This window comes from Papaver somniferum, chromosome 10 (assembly GCF_003573695.1).
Source record: "Papaver somniferum cultivar HN1 chromosome 10, ASM357369v1, whole genome shotgun sequence".
In the NCBI taxonomy this organism is placed as follows: Eukaryota; Viridiplantae; Streptophyta; class Magnoliopsida; order Ranunculales; family Papaveraceae; genus Papaver; species Papaver somniferum.
Genome location: NC_039367.1, coordinates 144,528,598 through 144,552,831, shown reverse-complemented (window position 1 = coordinate 144,552,831; position 24,234 = coordinate 144,528,598). Strand labels below are relative to the sequence as shown.

At 40.6% G+C, this 24,234-nt stretch overlaps 1 pseudogene; it reads left to right on the top strand.

Moving 5' to 3' along the window:
- The first annotated feature begins 11,535 nt into the window (after positions 1 to 11,535).
- LOC113316409 lies at positions 11,536 to 24,225 on the top strand (annotated as a pseudogene).
- The last annotated feature ends 9 nt before the right edge of the window (positions 24,226 to 24,234 follow it).

Sequence of the window (24,234 nt, the reverse complement as noted above, 5' to 3'; positions counted from 1 at the left end):
ATTGGGATGTTCTTGGTGGTGATGGTAATGGGATGCTACTGTAGAAGATGTTGGTGCGGAGGAGCCTGCTGTGCATGTAGGCGCGGAGGAGCATGCCAACATTGTGCTGAGGGGGTCGTGTCAGAGAAGGAAAATCTGTCGTTGATGCGCCTGCCGATAGTCTTCCCCAGTCGCCGACGTCTGAGGGTGAGGACGCCATCATGGATTGGTTTAAGGAAAAGAATCTTCTGTTTGTCTCTCATCCCGCTCCTGTTGTTGCTGGGGAAAAGGAATCAACCGCGTATACCCGTCGCATGATGGAGATGTCTTCTAAGGCGCAGGTGTCTGAAGCCTGGGGAAAAAGGTTGACTGTTCCCGAAGCTACCCTCGTGCCGGAGCCTCCTACTTCCGTTGCCGATATGATGGCCATCGCCGACGGGTATCAATATGGCTTTCCGCAGCAGCGTGTGCTGGAGGTAAATTTTCGTACATACTTCTACGTGACGATCAACGCTTCGGTGAAATAATGTTTTGTCATCTTGATGTGTAGATGATGAGGAGAGCATTGTAACCACGTGCTGTATCAGTTCTTCAAAGCGAAATCTCTGAAGCTCGAGGCTAAGCTTCGTCACCGAGAAAAGGAATTATCTGCGGCTGAGGTGGAAATAGAAGAGCTGAAGAAAAGCCTTAAGGAGAAAGAAAAGCTGGGTGAAGCAGAGGCTGATCTTCGTTCAGAACTTGTTGCAGTGCGCGCTGAGTTAGAGCAAACTCGTAGCCAAGTTTCCACTTTCACAGGTTTGGTTCTTTTCCCTCGCCGTATGTCGTCATTCTTTATCTCTTAGTTGTTCTGTCTGAGTCTCCCCCCCTATCTCCAGTGGGTGGCGTCCCCGAGCTGATATGGCTTCGAAACGAAAGAGCTCGGCAAAAATCTCGTATTAGAGATTTGGTTGAGAAAATTAAGAGTGAAGCTAAGAAATGGGATGCTCGGGCTGAGGTATGGCGCGCGCGGCATGTTCAGATGGTCGACATGCAAAATCTGTACAACCATGATCGTGCTTTATTTAATGGCACACTGCTGTGGACCCGTGATAATCTGCGGGAAGCCCGTGAGCGTACTTCCTTGTTGGAATCTAGGATTCAGCTGTTGGAAGAAGAATTACAGACGGCTCGATCCATTCCTCTTTCAGGGGTCCAGGATAATATGCTCTGTCTTGCCAGAAAGAGATGATGCTCGTGCTGAAGTCTACGCTCTCAGCAATGCTCTTTCCGCGTCTCGTGCCGACGTAGCTCGTCATGCTGAGTCTGAGAGGAATCTTGAAGTGTGCATGTACAGACTCAGCAAAGGGGTCTCAGAGATAAATAAAGAGGTCGACCACCTTCGTCATATGGACTCGATGAAGCAGGTAGAATTAGATGCCTGTCAATTTACTCTCACCAACCTTCAACTAGACTATAAGAAATTATCCGCGGAATATGATCATCTTGATGAAGCGCGAGATGCGGTTGTTAATGAGTATGAAGAGGCTTCGGCTTGTGTCGAAGGTATAATCTCCATTTCATCGAGTGTGACCTTGTTTTTTTCTACGCTAACTCCGTGGTGTTGTCTTTTTCAGAGCTCGAGGGACGCCTTCGCGTCACAAATGAAAAACTTGAAAAGGCTCAATCTTCCTTAGCGCAGCAGGAAGAACAGACCAATCACTTCAAGAATTTAGCAGCAACCCGCGAGGAGGCCGTTGGTGCTGCTTCTAGAGAAGTGAATCGGCTATCTTCGTTATTATCCCAAGCCCAACAGCGGACAACAGTTATTAACACAAGGCTCGTTGTCAATTGGCTGAGGAGACGAACAAGATGCTGGAGAGGATAGAACTTGGCCTAAGGAAAACATGGTCTCGTGAAGAACTATCCTCGTCGTCCCGTTCCTTCTGCCTTGCCCAGCTCCTCGGGCCCCTCTTCTGGTGGGAGCGTCCCATCAAGTCTTCGGAATAATCCTGCCGATGGGGCCGCCACTAGGTAGAGACGCAGCATTTGTAGGGTCCGCGGCATCATTATCTTTTTGTAATCATGTAACAAGGATATTTTTTGCTGATGATCCTGTAAAAGGAATATTTTTTGATTGTGTATCCTTGACTTTGGCCTTTCACTTCTTGTAATCACCCTTTATGAAATGAATCCTCTTCTTGATATACCTACAATGTTGTTTGTTTTTATTTTAAGTATTTGTGAAAAAAAACAAAAGTTTTTAAGTGTTTTTGAGTGCGATACTGAAGGAAGGTACCTTCGTGATCGTCTTGAGACCTGTCACCCCGCTGGCGAATCCTGGGCCAGAGGATTCCCAGACGGTGGGGGCCGGGGCAACGTTCTAGGATATGGGATTAAAATATTTACACCCATTCCGTCGACCCGTTGCCTTAAGATTGGTTGGGTATCTCTTTCTGCTGGGTGCCTTCCCCCTGGTCCTACACTTATGGACACTGATGGGGGAGCCCTGAGAGATTGTAGATTAACTACTTTCCCCAATATTGTAGGTAGATTCCACTGACTTGATAATTTGAAAGCTTGTTTGATTGATAAGTTGAGGCTGCAATTCCTCTTCCAGAGATAGAAACATGTGGAGCGGTCAGGCTCCCTTCTTCTTCTGGTACACTCCAAGCAGATTCAAATCTGCGTTGCTTCTATGGGAAGTATGGTTTGAGCCATTAGCATTCCAAGGATGCCGGAGGACCTCGCCTTTTAGATTACGAAGGTAGTAGGAACCGTTACCCGCAATGTCGTGTCATAAAAGGTCCTCCCCATGTAGGTGCTAACTTTCCCCATTTCTTTTCTTGCTGATACCGTGGGATTGTTCTCAACACATACTGTCCCTCTACAAAATTCCGTAGCTTTACCTTTTTGTTGTACTCCCTTGCTAGTCTTCGTTGATAATTTTCCATCTTTTGCAATGCTACTTCCCTTCTTCCTTCCAAGTCGTCCAACCTTTCTAACATCATATCTGTTGTGAGGTTTTTCTCCCAAGCTTCGGTCTTCGTGGTTGGCATGAGGATTTCCGTAGGTATGACTGCTTCAGCTCCATAAGTTAGAAGAAACGGGGATTCCCCGGTGCGGATCTTCGTGTTGTCCTGTATGCCCATAAGACATTGTGCAGTTGTTCGCACCATCTTCCCTTATGCTCGTCTAATTGTTTTTTGAGTATAAGGGCGAGGGTCTTGTTGGTAGCTTCCGCTTGTCCGTTGCTTTGAGGGTATATGGGGGTGGACTTGTTCTTTCTTATTTTGAAGTGTCGAAGAGCATGTCTATATTTTTCCCTGTAATTGCTTGCCGTTATCAGATACAATTTCAGCAGGTATACCAAATCTGCAAATGATGTTCTGGAATATGAAAGTGAACACATCCGCGTCTCTGATCCTGGCCAAGGCCTTAGCCTCCACCCATTTACTGAAGTAGTCCGTGGCTACTATCAAAAATCGTCTCTTCCCTGATCCTTCGATGAAAGGCCCGACGATGTCTACGCCCCATTTTGCAAATGGCCACGGGCTATCGACGGTTTAACATTGTTGCCGGCGCGTGGATCTTTTTTCGCGAAGCGCTGACATTCTTCACATCGTCGGGACATCCTCGCGCATCTTGTATCATTGTCGGCCAGTAATATCCTTGCGTTTTTGCTTGTCAGCTAGTGATCTCATGCCGCTATGATTCCCCGCGTCACCATAATGGATATCATTTAGAATTCGATGCCCCTCTTCCGGGACAAGCAGCGTAGTAATGGTCCAAGGAAGGATTTCTATACAGGACCCCCTCCCGAAGATCATATCTTCCCACTTTGGAGAGTATCTTCCTAGCTTGTTTCCGATCCGCAGGTAAGCTTCCTTTTTCGAGAAAGGCATGTATTGTCACCCTCCAGTCATCTTCGTTGCTGAAGTCTTCGTCTTGATTTGCTCTTGACAGGATGTCCTCTTCATCAAAGTCATTATGGATGTCTTCTCCTACCTGGTCTTCGATATTTTCTTCCATCACATCTTGATTGGTAGCGAAGGAGAATTGAGATGCAATCGAAGGCTCGTATACCCTTGCTATTTTAATACCTTCGCATTTTTATCCCTCAGCATGGATGATATATATGCTAGGGCATCCGCGTGCCTGAGGTCCCTTCTGCATAAGTGCCGGAACTTAATGTTCGGGATTTGTGATGCCAATGTTTGGACCAAGGCCATGTAAGCTGAAAGGGTGTCATCGTACACATTATACTCGAGCCCTATTTGCCGTATGACAAGCTGCGAATCACTTGTCAGCCTTACATCGGTTACCCCCATCTCTATTATTATACGTAGGGCATGTACGACAGCTTCGTATTCAACAATGTTTTGGTATGCTCTTTGAATTCCAATCTAAGTGCCTGTATAATCCTTTCTCCAGTTGGGGTGATAATGACAATACCTATTCCTGCTCCTTCCTTATTTTTAGATCCGTCGACAAAGACTTCCCATTGTCTTGACTCGCAGGTTCGAGGATATCCATTGGATCCTTGATTTCTTCCTCGGCTTCTGGTATTCCCTTAATCTCTTCGTCGTTGTCAGGGGGAGGTCTGCTAAGAAATCTGCCAGAACTTGGGACTTCTGAGAATGTTGAATTTCATGAATGATGTTGAATTGGTCCAGATGGGTGTTCCATTTGGCTATTCGGCCCACTTTTCCCGTGCTTTTGAGGACTGCTTCCAATGGTGCTTTGCATGGTACCCTGACGAGGTGAGTTAGGAAGTAGGTTCTCAGTTTTTGGGTAGCCCATACCAGTGCGAGGATGAGTTGTTCAATCTTAGTATAATTTCTTTCCGCGGAATTGAGTGTCTTGCTGACGTAATAGATAGGCTGTTCTACCTTTGTATTGGTTTTGACTAATACCGCGCTGACTGCGTCCTCCGTTGCTGCTATGTACAGTGCCAAAACTTCATCAGGGTCTGGCTTCTGCAGGATCGGGATTGAAGCTAGATGTTCTTTGATTTTTTGGAATGCTTCCTCGCATTCGCGGTCCATTCGAACCTGCTCCCTTTTTTAAGAATATTGAAGAAATGTTTGCATTTGTCCGAAGACCGTGCAATAAATCTGCCCAACGCTGCTATGACCCATTGAGCTTCTGCACTTCCTTCAGATTCTTTGGGACGGCATCTCTACTATGGCTTGAATCTTGCTGGGTCTACCTCGATGCCCCTTTTCGTCACCAGATACCCGAGGAACTTCCCCGAGGTGACACCGAAAGTACATTTCTCCGGATTCACTTTCATGTGATGCTGTCTCATTGCTTCGAAGATATTCCTCAGGTCCTGGTGGTGATTTTTACGCAGCTTGCTTTTGACGAGCATGTCGTCCACGTAGACTTCTAGGGTTCCTCCAATCCATGGCTTGAAGATAGCATCGACCATCCTTTGGTATGTTGCCCCTGCGTTTCGAGTCCGAAAGGCATTCTGGTATAGCAATAAAGGCCATGTGGGGTATAGAACGCTGTGTGTGGCTGATCTTCTTCTGCCAGGGCTACTTGGTTGTAACCAGAATGTCCGTCCATGAATGACAGTCTTCGTACCTTCACTGCTTCACCAGTGTCTATGCTCGGCAGGGGATAGCTGTCCTTTGGACATGCCTTGTTGAGATTAGTAAAGTCGATGCATATTCTAACCCCTCCATTTTTCTTAGGAACAATGACCATGTTGGAGATCCAGGTAGGGTACTTGACTTCCTTGATAAATCCTGCGTAGTAGCTTCCGAAGTTCTGTTTCTACTGCGCTCATGATATTCTGGAGCCACTTTTCGTATTTTCTGCCTGAACGGGGGCGTGCCCGGTTTGATGCGTAGTTCATGTTGGATTACTTTTGGGTCAATCCCCGGCATATCTCCTAACTTCCAGGCGAACACATCCGCATATTCCTTAAGTAATTTGGTTAAGGAATGTTCTCTTCCTTCGTCCATGATGGTCCCATTTTGATCATCTTCGGGTCTTCTTCCGTTCCTATGTTGATTTCCTTTACGGGTTCTACTGGTGTGAACACAGGCTTCGGGTTTCCGAGGACTGGGGCCTCTTTAATTGCTATTTAGCGTGTTTCTGTTCTTCGCTGGTTGTTGAGGTACTTGTTTCCGAGCCTTGGACATTACCATCTTTCGTCAAGCCTTTCCTGTAGTTTCCTTAAGGAATAGGTCTACGGCTTCTCTTTCGCGGTTTCTTGATTTTTACTCTTCGGATTTTTCGCTGCTCTTCTTGCTCATTGTTGATATGATCCTGAGTGGCCTGGCACTCGCGCGTAGTGATTCGATCTCCCTTGATCTCCATTATTCCCTCAGGTGTTGGAAATCTGAGGTATTGGTGGTATGTTGCCGCAACTCCTTTGAGCTTGTATGTACCCATTTCGTCCAATAATGGCGTTGTAGGGGGAAGGGGTGTCCACCACACTGAATCGGGTATCCAGTTTCATGGGCCCTGCGTTAACCTGTAACACGATGTCTCCCAAGGGCTTCGTGGCTGCTCCATTGAATCCGTAGATGGTGTGATAAGAGGTCATTAACTGTTCATCATGGAGCTTCATCCGTTTGAATGCATCATAGAATAGGACATTTACAGAGCTTCCCCCGTCTATGAGGATCTTTTTGAGGTTACATCCAGCTACTGGTAATGTTAGGACCAAGGGATCGTTATGGTCTTCCATATCTTCTTCGATATCCTCGGCATCGAAGATGATAGGAGATTCCATCCATTCTTCGTGTTCGTCCACCGCTATCCCATCGACCTTATATAACTCGCAGCGGTCTTCGAATTGCTTCCGTAACCTTTTTCCAATCTGCGCTGTGAGTGAGGGTCCTGTGGCTTCGGAACACGAGATGGTGTTGATTGTTCGGTTTTCTTCCGGAAGTTGGACTGGTTTGGTTCGTTTGGATCTGTCCTCGGTAACCTCCTTTCGTATGTAATGTTTGAGCTCTCCCGCATCAATTAATTTTTGGATCATTATTTTAAGGTTCTTGCATTTTTCGGTCTGGTGTCCGTTGAAACAGTGATACTCACAGTAATCTTTAGACTTCTCGGATCTCGGGGCTGCTTTCCCTTAGACCATGGCCACTCTAAGTTTTCCCTCCCTTTGATCTCTCGTAGGATACGAGCATAGCTAGCGTTGAGTTTCGTGTAAACTTGATCTTCGAATTTTCGGTCGCCTGTTCTTCGTTCATCCCTCCGTTCCTTCCTATCTTCGTGAGGTCTCTCATCTGAGCAACCCCTTTTGGCCCCATTGGTTTGTTCCGCTGAATTGGTGCGGTGAGACCTCTGCGGATATGCCCTCGGGTTTTCCCGTTGAATTTCTTCAAGTCGAGCGTGCTTTCGATAATTATTCGGAGATCTCCTTCTGTCTTGGGCACGCTCCCATGAATTTCAACAAATAGGGGACTCATTCGGTCTAAGCCCCATTTGTAGCAGTTGATGCTTACCACTGGGTCCACGCTCCCTATGGCTTGGCAGATCTTGCCATCTGTTTGTGTACTCCCTCGTGGTTTCCTTGTAGCCAATTGCTAGTGAAAAGAGCTTATCCATCCCGGTGTTTACAGTCTTGTTGTACATGTATGTTCTTAAGAATTTCTCTGCGAGTTGGTCGTATGAGTGGATGGAGTTTGGTGGCAGATTATCAAACCATGATAACGCCGATCCCTTCAGCTTGACGGGAAGTATCTACAGAGTACGGCGTCGTTCTGACCCCATCTAGCTAAGACACGGTTGTAGTACCGAATATGTGCAGCAGGGTCGCTGGATCCATCATAGCATTCGAACGTCGGGACAGGGCATTTCAGTGGAATAGGGGTGTTGGCCAAGCGATGCGTTAAGGGCGTGGAGTTAGCTTCTCTCATGACCTCTTCTAACCTTCCCCCCCTTGTTTATTTTTTAATTGCCTGATCTCGCCATCATCTCATCTCGTAGTTCCTCCATTGCGCGTTGGTGCTCTAAATTCTTCGCTCATTACCGTCTGACTCTCCATCGTCATAATCCGGGTCGGATACGCTACGTCTCCTTGTCGCGTCTTCATTAGCCGCTAGGACGACTCTACAGTCTTGGTTTGGCTCTGGTGCTTTGGAGCTTGCTTCATCAAGTTGTTGGCTGGTCTTCGTGCTTAGAGCAATCCGCTCCTTTAAATCTTGATTTTCTCTGGCCAACAGAGCTACAGCTTCTGCGTAAACCTGCTGGCCTTCCTCAGTTCCTCAAGCTCAGCCATTAGTCGGTGTGATTGGTTGGACCCCTGATTGGGAGTCCCAGCGCGTGCCGCTACAGCCGTGGTGCCGCCCTCCTCCATGGTCTGTACTAAAGGTGGCAGGGGTTCAGCTTCGGTTGCTGGTGTTTCCAAATTGGAGTGAGCGCCCCTCTGCGGTGCCAGAGCCGCCGGTATGGTTTGATTCTGATTATTTGTTAGCGGCATTCCAAAGTTAGAAGGTGCGCGGGTTGGAATGTTCTGGATTCATCCACCCTTTCTCTTGGTTGATTAAGTTGACTCATGGCGAAGGTATTGCTAGCCTCCGCAGCCTTCGGGACTACCGCAGCCTCCCCGTACTTTATCGTTGCTGCTCTGAGAGCCGCCGCTGCAACTGAATTAGCGTTCATGGTGAAGTGATTTCTGCAGTATCTTGCCTTCGATTGGTCATTTTAGCTTTATCTCCTTTCTGCTTGCTTCGGGTGATGATCGGGGTTGTCCTGGGTGTTTCTTTTGACAAAGCTTTGGATTTTCCTGCTTCCTGCGTCTTTTCCATCACGTGCCCTTTTGTTGATAATGAAATCTCGCGTAAACTTGCCTTCTTTACTCACAACGTTCTCTTGCATAAGTTATTTCAAACAACAAAACGGGAATATCCGCGTGAAGCGGGTTAGTTGGCGAAATACAATTTTTCAAGAGGGAATTAATACCGCAGGCTATAATATACGGGTTAAGTTTTATTAAAGGACAATAAAAATACGAAAATGTAAATCCGAGGATAAACTACGAAATAACCGCGGATTAGAACAATAACTCTTATCGAAGAAAAGGTGGGTTTTTGAACATAATACAGTTAACGAATGATCTATACGGTCCGAGCTGATAAATCAGAGCAATCATATGCCAAATTAAAATGAAATCACAGGACAAGATAAATCTTTTACCGGGACGAAGTCCCTGTTTCTAGCGCCAAATTGTGAGCACACAACCACGAGGGGTCCGAACGCTCACAATCAATCTTATCATCTAAAGAGATGATGATGGTACCCTGGTGTTGATTCATTGGCTCAAAACCTTCGGGTTTATCATGGCCTCATCTAACAACTCCATGCGTGGCGTTTGCGCATGGGATATAAGTATTAAGGAAAACAAAACATATAAGTAAACATGCATGGAGCTAAATGAATGTAAAGTGCTGAAATGTAAATAAGACCAAGGTTTACGTGGTTCAGCACTAAGGCCTACATCCACGGGGTTTGTTGTTTTACTATGTTCTTCACGGTTACACGAAGTTGAATGACTTTTGGGGTTTACATGTTTCTCTCCTCTAAGGGTTAACTTACCCTTACTATTCTCTCTCCTCTCTCCTTCCCTTCCTGATTTTTCCGATCCCCTTTCCTCTTGGTGGAGATTGGGTATTTATAAGGTTAGAACGTGGGACCCATCTCTGAAGACCGTTGGAACCTTATCTTCTTGTGTCCTTGCGTCCATCACGCGGAGGTCTGCGTTTGCCCCTTGATCCCGCAGAGGCATCCTCGCTCGTTCCACAGGCTGGTCGACACGTACACTGCTCAGAGGGTTTAATGCGGGTAGTTGAGGGGTCTGCTCGTGTCAGACAAGTGTCTTCTGCCCCTGTCAGTCCGTGTCAGCTAACTTTCTCTCCACCGTTGATCTTAGCTTCTCTTTTGGGGATGAGATAAAGTAACTCCTCGGGGTTTATTTGGTGTTTCATGACGCATCATGTTTTGATGTTTTGGCCTGCATGCTTTCCACGTATCTTTTTATATACACTTGTCTGATAGTGAGATATATGTGTACACAGCGTCATTTGGGTCAACGAGCGGTATCATTTCTGTGATCTATTTTCGATATCCGTGCTTGTTAGCTCTGTGGATTTGATAGGCTTGTGGTCTTAAACGAGCTTCTTCAGAACTAAATGAAAAAACAAAAAACCAAGAGTCAGAAAATGCAAATTTTAATTCTTACACATCCGTACCAAGCTGGTAAGTACTATGATCAAAAAATGGATCTACGTTCAATTTGAACACATCTTTAAAGGAGGTTTCCATTGTGATGTTTTAATTGTATTATGGGTATGCAAATGAGGCTGGAAAAGGTAGAATTTGAGATGGATTCGCAGCTAGTAGCAAATGCCGTTAACAAGGATAGCCTCAATACTGAGCGGAGGATTCGTAACTTGCTTTTAGACATAAAAAATATTTTTCCTTTGAATAATTCCGGGCAATGTAGGTATGTGCCTAATGAAAAGAATAAAGTAGAGATATTTTATAAAAGAGTCTTATGTTTATTGGCAAATTAGGGTCTGGGTCGTAGAACATGTCGTTGATTCGTTAGGGTCGAAGACTAAAATTGACCGTCTAAATTAGCAAGCCGTTATATGCAAAGTCCACGCAAGTCTCATGGTGATGTAATAAAGCAGATATTGAGATATCTAAGAGGAACAATCAGCTGTGGATTGAAGTATGGTCCAGGAGGATCAAAAGGAATTGTTGGGTATAGTGACAGCAGTCATAATATTGACCAAGATGATGGAAAAGGTACAACTGGTCATATATTTTATCTAGGTGAAGCACCTATTACATGGTATTCACAGAAGCAAGACATTGTAGCCCTCTCATCCTGTGAAGCTGAGTTTATGGATGCAACAGAAGCAGCTAAACAATCAATATGGCTTCAAGAACTGTTGGGTGAAATTAAAGGAAGAGAACCTGGAAAAGTTCTCATCAAGATTGATAATAAGTCTGCAATTGCACTCACTAAAAATCCAGTGTTTCATGGGAAGACGAAACACATTCACAGAAGGTATCATTTCATACGAGAATGTATCGAGAAGGAGATCATCAACGTTGAACACATACCAGGAACTGAGCAGAAAGCAGATATATTGACAAAGGCATTAGCTCGGATCAATTTTGAAGAAATGAGACAATTGATTGGAGTACAAGATATGTCACGGGTAAGGTTGAAGCTTAACGGGGAGAATGTTGGTTAAACTTCAATATAGAAGTCACTAACAAGCTGGTTAGGACAAGATTAGGAAATTGATGTAATCCTAAGGGAATTAGAAGTCATCTAGTTCTAAGAAAAGGAAAGACATGTGATAAGGTAATAGGACTAGGAAAAGGAATTCATAGTTCTATATATATATGATCACCAAAGTTGTGGTTGATCATATGAGCAAGATTAGAGCTTGTGTTTAGTTTTGAGAGATTTTCTAAACATCAATCAAGAGAGTTGTCTTTATATAAGGTAAGTTTCATCTTGCAGTTGCCATTATGAACGCTATAATAGAGTGCGTTCAGTTCTAAGATTACAAGCAATATGTTGAAGCGGTGATGAGAGGTCTTCCTCATCAACAAGTTCCTAAACCTAGACATTTCTCAACTGAAGCTTTCAAACATTTGCAGTAAACAAGCACAGGGTCCAAACTCCAAAATCCAATACTCGTTTTTTTTTTCGTGTTTTGCCATCAGCTTAACCATCATCGTCAAATGCAATTTTATATCCAGTAGGAACGTTGTAGGTGTCATGTTTTTCTAGGCCAGCAGCATCATAACCTGCGCTATAACGACCATAATGTCTTCTGCCAATTTTCTGTCTACCACCCGTTCCTCTTTAACATTAAGGTGTGCACTGGCACATAATCAGTGTTTGGCCTGCTGAGAAAGTCAGACAAACTTTTATCGATTTCTTTGAAGAAAAAAATCACAAAATCTGGCCATCGAGTCGTGTTGTTCCCGAGGATGATCCCAGTCTTTTGTTTGTTAACGCCGGCATGAACCAGTTCAACCCGATTTTCCTAGGATCTTCGGATCTTGACAGTACATTGAGTAATCTGAAGCGTGCTTGCAATTCTCAAAAGTGTATTCATGCAGGTGGGAAACATAACGATCTGGATGATGTTGGCAAAGATACTTGCCATCACACATGTTGGAAATTTTGGGTTAAACAAGAGGATGAAAACAGAAACAGAAAATAGTGTACCCCTGACTTCAAGGCTCTTTCGATTCTTTTAGACAATAATTCGACCTTTTCCAATAAATTTGGCGAGTACAAACGGTCTCTCGAATTATGTCTTCAGGATTCAATGAAGCCCTAACACCGTAATCGAATTCAAGGATTGTACTTCCTTGACCCGACCAAGAATCACACTGTATAAGGTTCTGATGATGCTTTTTAGAGAAGAAGAAAACTGATTGTTTTTGATGTGTTGGAATGGGAGAACATCTTCGCTACTTATAGTGATTTTCTTCGCTACTTTTTTAATTTTTTTTTTTACTTTATGTTTTTCTCATTTTTGAAAAATAGAGGGAGATAAAACTAATTATTTCGACCATTCCCAAATAATTGGCGAGTATAACCGGTCAGCGAAATATTGCTTTCAGGATACAATGAAGCCCTAACAACGTAATTGGATTCAAGAGTTGTACTTCCCTTGACCCAACCAAGAACACACAGTATTTAGATTCTGATGATGCTTAGAGAGAAAAAAAATCAGATGTTTTAGATATGTTTTTCCATTGTATGAATGAAAACAAACCATCACTACTTATAGGGAACTCATGTCTATTGGATATGCCTCTTCACTTTCAAAAGACACAAAAGGTGTCTATTGAGAATGGTTGTGTCTTTTATGAACCATCACACCTATTAAAGGTGTCTCTTCATCCCCAACTAACATTCATTGTGTTTATTCAACACAGGACACTCCCCCGTCGTAGCGGCAAACCAAAAACGAAAACGTTTTATTTTCTATGTTATTGAAAATATCCAACAATACATTCTTTGAGATGCTCGGTAACTGGTCCTTCGGAGATTACTTCAAAGTTGAAGCCATTACATGGGCATGGGAGCTCCTCACTCGGGTATATAAACTACCATCTGACAGAATATATGCTACATATTTCGGTGGTGACGAAAAACTCAAAGCTGATGATGAAGCAAGTGGCTGAAATTTTTGCCACCTAATCGTGTTTTGCCTTTCGGGTGCAAGGATAACTTCTGGGAGATGGGGGATACTGGTCCTTGTGGACCTTGCACCGAAATCCATTTTGATAGAATTGGTAACAGAGATGCTTCTTCTTTAGTCAATAATGATGATCCAACATGCATTGAGATATGGAATCTTGTATTTATTCAGTTCAACAGGGAAAGTTATAAATCTCTGACACCTCTTCCTATGGAGCATGTCGACACTGGGATGGGTTTTGAACGCTTGACTTCAATTCTCCAGAACAAAAACAGCAACTACGACACAGATCTCTTCATGCCTATTTTTGATGCAATCCAACAGACCACTGGAGTTCGACCCTATTCTGGAAGAGTTGGAGAAGATGATGAAGGCAACATAGACATGGCCTATAGGGTTGTGGCAGATCATATTAGAACTCTATGTTTTGCGATTGCTGATGGATCTAGTCCAGACAAGATGGGTCGTGAATATGTGCTACGTCGTATTCTTAGACGAGGAGTGCGCTATGGACGTGAAATCCTTAAATGTAAAGAAGGTTTCTTTAGTGGACTTGTAGGAGTCGTGGTGGAATTAATGGGGAATGTCTATCCAGAGCTGAAGCAGCAGGAAGAAAATATTCGAAAGACCATCAAAGATGAGGAAACAAGGTTTGGAAAGTCATTATTAAAGGGTATTGAGATGTTTAAGAAGATCGCTAACGAAGTACAGGGGAAGGTAATAAGTGGAGAGGATGCGTTTGTCTTGCAGGATAGGTATGGGTTTCCTTTGGACCTTACTCATAAGGGTCCAAAGGAAAAGGGCTTTGACATAAACCTCCTAGTTGATGAAAAGGGCTTTGACAAGTGAAAACTACAGGGAGACCCATTCTTACACATTTTCCTACTATAAATCCCACCCTCACAAAATCTCACGGGCGCACCCAAAAGCAGCCAACAAATTATTTGCAGGCCCAGAGTTTTCAAAATTCGTTTAGTTTCTTTTTTATTTCCCAGTTTAGCCTCACTTTTAGTTTCAGTATATCCTGTTTATTTTCGAGAGATTGATTCAATTTACTCAGCAAGCTTTAGCCTCACTTGTCCTTGATTACCGAGAGAGATTCAGTTTACTCAGCAAAGCTTCAGGTTCGTTCGTCTTTATTCCAATCTTGATTCTGATTTTTGTTTAATCTTGATTCGATTCTATGTTTTAGTTTCTGTAAGATTAGGATCTATTATTTTAGGTTTCCGAAGCTTAATTTAGTTTTTCGAATCGTTTTTTAGATCTTTTAAGCTTGCTTTTGAATTTTTGTTTATTTTCTAGGTTTTGAATTTGTTAACATCAATGTAGATCTTTTCGATTAAATTTTTTTGTTTCCATTTCATGTTCCAATGTTGACATACCAATTTACTAGGTTTTGCTTCTGTTTTGTTGGATTTTTTATTTGATTTGTTTTTCCATTCTTATTTTTGATCTGTTATCTGTTATTGATTTTGATATCCTGTTGATTTCTCATCTGATTATGGTTAATGAAGATTGTTTGTTGTTGTTGATTTGATCTTTTAATGATGGAAGCAAGTTTGTGCGAGTTGATTCTGATATTCTGCTTCAATGTTTTGTATCTCGTTGCCACTGTAAAGGTCAGAAGAGCTTTGATTTACTTGTCGAAGTTGGCTGTAATTCTTCCAGAAGTCGTAGTAGAGCTTCAAGTAGTCGTGTAATAGAACCTGAACCCGAACAAGCTATGGTGAATTTCCTTGAAGATGGTTCCGTGCCTGTTAACAAGGTTCTTAGGACTGAAGGTTGGGATAAATTACTTGGTGAATTTGGTAAAGTGTTTTTTGGAGGTGTGGTAGAGGTACGTATCATAGTGAAGAAATACGAGTTAAAAGCTGGGCGTGTTCTTGTATATAAGAAGAATGAACCTAGCAGGTTCTATGCAAAATGCTGAAAAGAAAATTGCCCTTGGGAGTATAAGGTTTGTGCTGTTGATGTTGAAAACAGGATGCTTAAGGTTAAGAAATATGAGAGCAGTCATACCTGTGGTGTTGGAACTGAAAGGCTTTTCCACAGGCTCAGCAGTAAATTTGTTTCTAGTCTGATCAAGGATGAAATCCGAAGTGATCCGAGTTTCAAAGCATCTGATTTGGCAAAGTTTTTCAAAACTAGCTACGGGATCAATGTGAAATACTACCAAGCTTACAACGGAAGAGAGAAAGTGTATGAGGATATATTTGGTGATGAATCCATGTCGTATTCGCATCTCTCATGGTATGTAGATTCCATTCGCAGCACAAATCCTGGGAGTTGGATTGATTTTCAAGTTCAAACGGATGAACCTGAAGTGAACGAGGATAGTTCAGCTGAATTAGAAGATGAGGCACCTTCAAATAAGTTTGTGCGTCTTTTTATTGCTTTCGAGGCATGCATCCATGGTTACCGTTACCTTCGCCCCATGGTTTATGTCGATGCTACCTTTCTTACAGGGACATATAGAGGATGCCTCATGGCTGCAACCGCTATCAATGCTGAAAATGGTAATTTTTCTGATAATGCATCCTTTATATATATGTGCACAATGTCTCATGCATTATTTATTTTTGCTTCATAATGTCTTATGCATTATTGTTTTCACTTTTCTGGTTATGCATCATTTCTGTTTTTGATGCATAAGACATTATACATTTTTTGTTTTAGGTGCATAATGTCTTATGCATTATGGTTTTCACTTATTGATTTTATGCATCCTTTTTTATGCACATGCATAATGTCTTATGCATCATTTAGTTTAGATGCATAAGACATTATGCATTATTTGTTTTCACTTTTCTGGTTATGCATCATTTCTGTTTTAGATGCATAAGACATTATACATTTTTTGTTTTAGGTGCATAATGTCTTATGCATTATGGTTTTCACTTATTGATTTTATGCATCCTTTTTATGCACATGCATAATGTATTATGCATCATTTAGTTTAGATGCATAAGACATTATGCATTATTTGTTTTCACTTTTCTGGTTATGCATCATTTTCTGTTTTAGATGCATAATGTCTTATGAATTATTTAGTTTAGATGCATGAGCCATTATGCATTTTTTTAGCTGCACATACTTCATGTAGACGCTGGCTTGATTTTATATTTTTTTTCTGTGCAGGCTTCTTCCCACTAGCCATGGCCCTGGTACCTGGTGAAGATAATGATAACTGGGAATGGTTCATGAGGAATTTGAGTAATGTTCTTGATCATGATTAAAGGCCAATCACATTTTTATCTGATCGTGCAGAAGGATTAAAGAGAGCGATTCCATTTTACTTTCCTGGAGCCTTCCATAGTTTCTGCTATTATCATCTTAAGATGAACTTACCTATTAATGCATCTGACGAAAGGTATGGTGCAGTTATTGATTCATTTCAAGCTGTGCTTATGCTCTTAGTCGCGAAGGTTTCCAAACTGCCATCGCTACTATTAGGGGTCTTGGTTGTGGTTGGGTTGCCGACTATATTGAAGATATCCCTCAGAGAAGTGGTCAAATGCCTTTTTCCAGGGTTGTAGGTATGGTAGGACATCTTCTACTCTTGCTGAATCCTTCAATAGTTGGATGAAGGTACACAAGAAGCTCCCTGCAAATGCTCTTCTGGATCAGATAAGGAAGGATGTGATGAGTATGATGTCAGAAAGGCGGAATACGGGTAATAGTTTCATAACAATTCTCACACCGAAGAATGAAAATAAGATGAAGGCTCTTATTGATGGGGGTTTAACCTGGCTGGTTATACAGTCCGATACTCATGTTTATGAAGAGGAAGGAGGGGACAGTTCTCATAGTGTTAACCTTGAGGCAAGGACATGTACCTGTCAGAGGTGGCGCGTCTATGGGTTTCCATGTGTGCATGCTTTCGCATCGATAACAATGTCTGGTTCTAATCCATATGATTTTGTTGAACCTTATTTCACTACTTCATACTTCAATAATGTCTACAGTCATGCAATTCATCCTATTCCGAACTATAACAGGCCTGAAGTTTATGAAGGTAATGATATTATCGATGTACCTGATGTTAGGAGGCCGCCAGGGAGACCACAAGCTAATAGGCATTTGAGCAGATATGAGAAGCCTCCCAGGAGAGCTATTCGCTGTGGTAATTTTTTTGAGATTGGTCATCATAACAAGCAAACATGTACGTATCCTACCTGTTACAAGAAGCCTCTGAAGCCGCCGAAGCAGCCTAAGGGAAGTTAAAGAAGAGCAATTATCTTGTTTGTTTCTTCAGACTATTACTTTTATGTTTGAACCTTATTCATTTTTCTTTCATTAGTTTTTGTATTAGTTTTTATGAACAAGTACTTTTTCTTTACTTAGTTTCTTTTTTGTATTGGTTTTATGAAAAATACTTTTTTTTCACTGTGTGTTTTTCTGCTTCTATCAGATAATGTTTTCATTTTTATTCTTAAATGCATAATGGATTATGCTTTAGTTTTTGATGATGCATAACTTGTTATGCATTAGTTTTTATGATGCATAACGTATTATGCGTTATTGTTTTGAAGATGCATAATCTCTTATGCATTGTTTTTCGACGATGCACGATCTGTTATGCATTTATTCTTTTAAAGATGGCGTCATAACGACTCATGCAAATGTGGTTCCTTCATGCATCTGCATGCATAACAAGTCATGCGTCTGCATAACAAGTCATGCACATTTATTTTATTAGGAATAACATGTTATTCAGGTTTATTTTGTTGCATAACTTGTTATTTAGATGTTTATATGTAACCTGTTGTTCCTTCATTTTCCTTGTAAGATTTATATCATAGTACAGTTAAATGAAATAAGATTGCAGCAAATAGAAGCACTGAAACCAGCATTGATATATAATAAATATAATATAAACATCGACAAGATAACATAAGTTGTTCTGACAAGAACTACTGACTAAAGTTAAGTTTTCATACCAACACATTACACATAACTATGACTGAAGTTAAGCTTCACACTAACTACTTTCCCATTAGTTTCACTCCCAAGTTAAATTTCTCAACCTACCAACAACACACAGGTTGTTAAAACAAAGTTATGTTTGAGCCTTTCTATTATGCACAGCTTCACATTTGACGTCAGCTTCATCACATTGACGCGCAACATCATCCCAGATGTCTTCATTGGCATCTATCGCCCAACTGTTTCTAAGATCCGTCAGCATTTTCAATACCAGACTTACTTTTTCTTGTTGGCTTTTTCTACTGCATCTTCCTTTCCCAACTTCAGCCATTTGTCCCTGACTTGAGACTTCATGCTCATCTTCATATAATAGCATACAAATATGAGGCAGTCGGGGTGACCTTGTTCAGGAACAATCTTGGTAAAAATATCCTTGTATACAAGCGGTTCCCGCTTTATATCCACGATTTGTGGTGATAGATTCAGTTCATCATATCTTTGGATCAAATACGGCATACAAGCCTTTGCCATTATGAGAGCTTGTTTCTTGCAGTTAGATTTATAGCCTTCAACACTGTTATAGTAGTTCCACTCACCCTATGAAAAGTCATACTCTAACAATGTCCAATGTGTACCAGCAGGGTTTTCCTTTGTCATATAGTTCATTGGAATGAACATTCTCTCAACTTCAATAGGGAGATTCAAGATGAATTTCCAACAAATTTGGCAATCCCATCTTTTCCTTTGTTTTAACAAAGAACTGCAAAAGAAATATTTTTTAGGAAAAAAAAGTTAGTGGATGCAATTGAAAGGGTGCACAACAGGTGTAGAAAACAATGCTGAATAACTTGTTATGCAGTTCAATCTAGTTGCATAACATTTTATGCTGAAGTAATTATATGGGCATAAGATAATATGCAGGAATGACTTGTTATGTAGCAAAATGATTTTATTTTCTTGACTTACCCAAGCATCTGCGTCATGAATGCAGACTCCGCATACCTATGTTCAACACTATCAGCCATCTTTTCATTTTCCCGCTTCCTGAACAACCTATAACTGTAGTAGCGTACTACTTGGTCTTCTAAGTATTCGTTGTTCATTAGCTGCCTTATTATATCTCCGTGAATCCGAATATCCCACAAGTACGGTCTTCTCCTTCTCTGATACTCCAAGCCGAATTTTGTAGATGATAAGACATAATTGGTGAGATGTTTTATTCAAGTGACATGCGGCAGAACCATAAACTAGAGGGTTGTGTTATGCATGGGTTTTTTTTAAGCATAACTTGTTATTTTATTTCATAAGAAGCATAACCTGTAATGCATTGATTTCTTAAACAAGCATAATAAATATAACAACATTTTTTGCATAACTGAACATGCATTAAACATTGGAGTGCATAACATGTGATGTAGATATTTTAAACAATGCATAACTAACCATGCATTAAACATTGGGAGCTGCATGACATATTATGCAAACAAGCATAAAGGTAATTTTGATGTACTTACAGGCTGTTGGCATTCTCAAAGTATGTCTCCAGTACTTCCATCATGGCTGGTTCTATTGTATCCTTGTAATCTTGAAAGCATTCCATTGTTTCCAGCGGAGGTAATTTTCTGAACGGCAAGCCAGCAGACGTACGGGGATTTTCTTCTTCAACTTTATTCTCATCAGGCTTGTCTTTTTGCTTCTTCTGCTTCCCTAGCTCACAATCTTTGAGTAGTACACTGGTTGTCCTTTGATTCCATGTTGTCCTTTCCTTGATTCTTCTTACCTTGCTTCCGGTTGCTTCCCATCCTCTTCTGCCTTGTTTGCTTTTCGCTTCAATACTGACTTTTTCTTCAATGGTGACCTCTTCAAAAATTTGTTCTTGGTACAAACTCCCCTCCTACGTCTTCTTCCTAGAGATTCATGTAACCAAAATGTGTTAGATATAAACAGTTTATTATGAAATTAAGTAAATAGTTAATTAAACAACAAAACAACAATATAGTAAACAGTTTATAGTTGATTAAAAATAATAAGTAGTACATAGTTGATTTGACATTAATAAAAATACCATAATAAAAGATGTTATATTTTAGGTACCAGGTTTTTTGAAATGGTCTCCATCTCAGCATCTTCATTATAGCCTTTTTCTTTTTCAGCATCTTGTGTGGCACCAGGAGTTAAAGGATTCTCAACCACCATCTCCTTCTCTGCATCAACAACCATCTCAACAGCTACTTGTTGTGGCTTTTCAGCCACTGGCTCTTCTGGTTGTTGTGGTTCTTCAGTTTGATGTTGTGGTATCTCAACAGCGGGTTGTTGCATATTTTCAGCTTGCTCTTGTGGTCCACCAGCATCATCTTTAATTGCAGCAACAGGTTGTGATAAATGAAGATTAAATGTGGGAACCACTTATTCTTCTGCTTTCTTCTGAGTTTCTGGAAGAATGTCATCATCACCACCGGCCAAAAAGTCTCTTTCCTGTGCTTCAAGTCTTTCTTGTGTTGTTGCTATATTTGGTGTTGTCTCCAATTCTACTTGAGTTTTTGTTTCTTTGTCATCACTGGAGAGATTAACAGCTTTTTCCATGTCCATGAACTTGAAAGGTGAAGACTGGATCCTTGACTAGCCGTTTGGTCTTGGCTATCGAGTCTGCTAACTTCTGGAACTGATTCTTGTATAGGTGGTTCAGTTGAAGATACCAGTTCAACAAGAGTCTCATTCCTTGGAAAGTTTTGGCTCAGTGGGTCGCTTGGCTCAGCTGATGATACATTGACACTAGGTCCACCTGACGACTCCTCCTGCACTTCTATGTTGCCACAATCAACGAGCAATTCCTTCACGTAATCATACAACTTTTCTTTGAAGTCTACTCCACTCTGTCTATTCCTCTCCTGAGTCTGCTTCATGTCTTTCAGCTTTGCTTCAATGATCTGCAACCTTTCTTCAGCACAATCGGGGGGACACGTTTCTTGTTCAATGATCTTAATCTCATCCAGAAATGCTTCTTCATACTTGTCCCTGTTCTCTTCAAGATTCATTGCGACGAGATCATATATCTCTTTCCTTTTTCTTGGTTTTCTTGGTTCACAGAATTCCATCTCCATTGCACTGTACTCATTTCTAAATTTCTCATTATACTGCAACATGATTAATGACACTCATCAAAGGAATGCATAAAAAATATAACAACATTTTTTATATGCATAACCTGTGATGCAGCTAATCTAAACAATGCATAACTAGTCATGCATTTAATATTGGAACTGAATAATATGTCATGCATTGATTTTTGTTAAGGTGCATAACTTGTTATGCATTTAAAAACACAACCCTGCTTAACTCCTTTTCAATATTGAAAATGCATAACCGGTCATGCATTCATATATTGGGCTGCATAACATGTTATGCATTGATTTATTAAGGTGCATAACTTATTATGCAGTTATCATTTTTTGCTAACGTAACTTATTATGCATTCATTTTTAAGGAATTTAGAGATACAATCATAGATGCATGAAGGTCAATTATAAATCATGAAATGTTCACAAACAGGTACCTTTAAGAACGTAATATTCTTCTTGAGCATTGCTTTCTTCATTGCTGCCAAGTCCCACTTCGCAGCTGTCGGTGTAGCATTGGAAATGACCTTGACGATGTCTGATGATATCTCATCTATGTTAGAATGCTCAGCCAACCAAAGCTGCAAAAAATAATAACTAATAAGATATTATGTATCCAAGAAAGTAATATTTATTGACAGATGTTATGAAAGTAAAAAAAAACTAACTCACAAGAGAATATATAGTGCAACTACTGCAATTCCTGATATGAATATTGTTTCTTTTGACAGTCTTGATGCTCTCCATCAGGTGTTCATGAATAAGATCAGGAAAAGAGACAGAGTCCATGGTTCCAAATCCTTAACCAAACCAACATACGAGACATCTAAATTGTCTCCACTTGAACGAAAAAAGAACAAGACGACTAGCATGTAAAGGCAGATAAGGCAGACAACTTCCTCTTCATGACCTTTCTTATCAAGTTTTTCCAACACCAGCCTTTCAATATCATCTATCCACACTTTTGTTACCCGTGCTTTGGGATCTTTGCTGATAAATCCTGGCTTTGTTTTGAATGGAATTGCTTGACGAGGGGATGTGACTGAGTCAGCTCTATCTCTGCCTTCGAAGTCAGAATATCATTTCTTATGTCTCCTTCAATTCTTGGAATCAAAAATGTAACATCAAGCTCACTAGACGTTGATGCTATGGACTTGTTTTCAGACAACTTGAATGAATGTTGATTCAAATCTTCATGGTCATATGATAGAAAGACTTCATCCATCAGCTTGTTGCTCTTACCATCCAAGTATGTCATGTTTGCAGCATATAACCAGTTATAGAACTTTCCAAACACACACACATTCATCATGTTAGCCTGCAACGGATTCAAACCACCTCTGTCTTTTATCTTACTAAACAAGTGACCTACCCTAAGGAAACCTGCTCTATAAGTACCTCCTTAAACTGCAGATTTGGTTTTAGGTTTAACTGCGTAAAAAAAAGAACAAAAAAAATGCATTTTAGAACTGCTATTTCAGAACAACAAAGGAATGCATAACAAATATAACAACATTTTTTATATGCATAACATGTGATGCAGCAAGTCTAAACAATGCATAACTAGTCATGCATTTAATATTTTAGAACAACAAATGAATGCATAACAAATATAACAACATTTTTTTATATGCATAACCTGTGATGCAGCAAGTCTAAACAATGCATAACTAGTCATGCATTTAATATTTTAGAACAACAAAGGAATGCATAACAAATATAACAACATTTTTTTATGCATAACCTGTGATGCAGCAAGTCTAAACAATGCATAACTAGTCATGCATTTATTATTGGAACTGAATAATATGTCATGCATTGATTTGTTAAGGTGCATAACTTATTATGCATTTAAAAACACAACCCTGCTTAATTTATTATGCATTTAAATGATAAGAGAAGTTTATTAACTGATGCATAACAGGAACAGGAACAGGAAGGAATTCAACGCACCTTGTTTATAGACAACACATTGCTTATTAGATCCAAAGCAAATCTTACCATCTTCGGCATCATTTGTATTATCATCCTCATTATCTGTATCATCACCCAATACTTCCTTTGGTGCAGTTTTCTTTGCTTTCTTTGCCTTGATTTGCATCTCCTTCAGTGTTTCGACACTATCAATTTCTTCTTGTTCATCTTCAACATCAGTAGGTAAAATCACATTGAGGAGAAAATTATGTTAAAATCGAAGAAGAATAAAGTGATAACTCAAAAAAAATTATGGGTATTCAGGATGAAACAGTTTTCTTTTTAGGTTTACTCTTTTTTTCTGGTTCATCATCGGCAATTACTGTAACAAAATTTAAGATTAAAAAAAAATTCAAAAAAAACAAAATCAAACACTAACAGATGAAGCTAATGATAAATCTCACCGGGTTTTTTCTGTTTCTTCGACTTCATTTTTCCTTTTTCATCTGAAGCATCAAGAACAAAAATTAAAATCGAAAATCAAATAAAATCAAATGTACCGAATGCATGCAAGAATAAGATCGATTAAACTAGTTTTAGTACCTAATTTCTTCTCTTTTGATTTCTGAAAACGTGTTTTTGTCGGTGTTTCATCCATTTTGGTTCTACTTAATTCTAGGGTTAAGGTTTTTTAGAGTTTGAAATTGATTTTTAGGGTTTGATCAACTTCAATAATCAATCATCCGTTACAGTGTTTATGGAGGAATAGGAATAGAAAAACGGATGAAGAAAAAATGAGAAGAACGGATGAAGAAAAAATGAGAAGAAGAGAAAAGAAATGGTTCTGACCGTTTTTGGGAGTTAATAAAACTTCCCAGAACCGCTGAAGGGTAATTGAGAAACTCTGCACGTTTTTAATAATTTTAAATAATGTTGGGTGCGACTGTAGAGAAAAGTAATTCTGGACCTGGCGGTAAGAAAAAAAAAAACTGGACCTGCGCCTAAGTTCCCCCTTTGACAAGGCAATGGAGGAGGCAAGGGAAAGATCTAGGAGTGCCCATAAGGGTAGGAAGGGAGAGGATCTCCCCCTTGCTGATTGAAGTAACTTT